We start from the raw sequence: 985 nt of genomic DNA on the forward strand, positions 1-985 counted from the left end.
TTGTACACTACAGATTTGTAAGTAAACACAACTAAATCAGCATGTACCTTGCTTACTGTAAGCCCATGCATACCTTGCTTACTAGTTAATCTACTTCTGCCCAGGAGCAGAAGTTTAAAGAGACAACGGCCTTCCTCCAGAGCTGACACAGACAGAAAGCCTTCCCCCAGAGCTGGCTCCCTGATTTCAGACTTCTAGCCTCCTAAACTGTGAGAAAGTAAATTTCTGTTTGTTAAAGCCACCCACTTGTGGTATTTCTGTTACAGCGCACTAGATAACTAAGACAGAACTGAGCCAAGCTGCATCCTCTCTGGGAAGCCTTCTTCAATTACTCCGTCCCATTCAGCTAGCTCTCTTCTCTAACTTCTTACTCCACTCACCATGAGTACCACCCAATTTTCTAAATCTTCCCAAGGGAGAAATTAACATGTCAGTCTCCAATAAAAAAGCCTTCAATGGCACCATGTTCTCAACAATGGATACATTATGAGCTTCCACAGGCGTACACTCTGCTAGGTGCCAGGGATACACGGAGAGGGTATTCAGACCTGGGCCTCACTAGAATCCTACAGCTGAACTGGAAACAACTTCAGAATGAACCAGAAACTACTTCAAGGCCCTCCGTGATCTGTTTCCAATTTATTTTGCTGATTTTATCCCCCATTATTCCCTTCCCTTTGATCCAAGTAAACTGGGCTGCTTGCGGCTCCCAAACACATCTGTTATCTTTCTCTCTCTCTTACCTTTGCTCACTTTGATCTATGTTCCTGAAATGACCTTGTCACTCTTATACCCATAATACCATAATAAAAAAAAAATTTTTTTATTGTACTTTAGATGAAGTTTTACAGAGCAAACTAGTTTCTCATTAAATAATTAATACACATATTGTTCTGTGACATTGGTTGCCAAGCCCACGACATATCAACATTCTCCCCTTCTTCACCTTGGGTTCCCCATTACCAGCTTTCCTGTCCCCTCCTGC

This window comes from Trichechus manatus, unplaced genomic scaffold (genome assembly GCF_000243295.1).
Source record: "Trichechus manatus latirostris isolate Lorelei unplaced genomic scaffold, TriManLat1.0 scaffold00097, whole genome shotgun sequence".
NCBI lineage: Eukaryota > Metazoa > Chordata > Mammalia > Sirenia > Trichechidae > Trichechus > Trichechus manatus.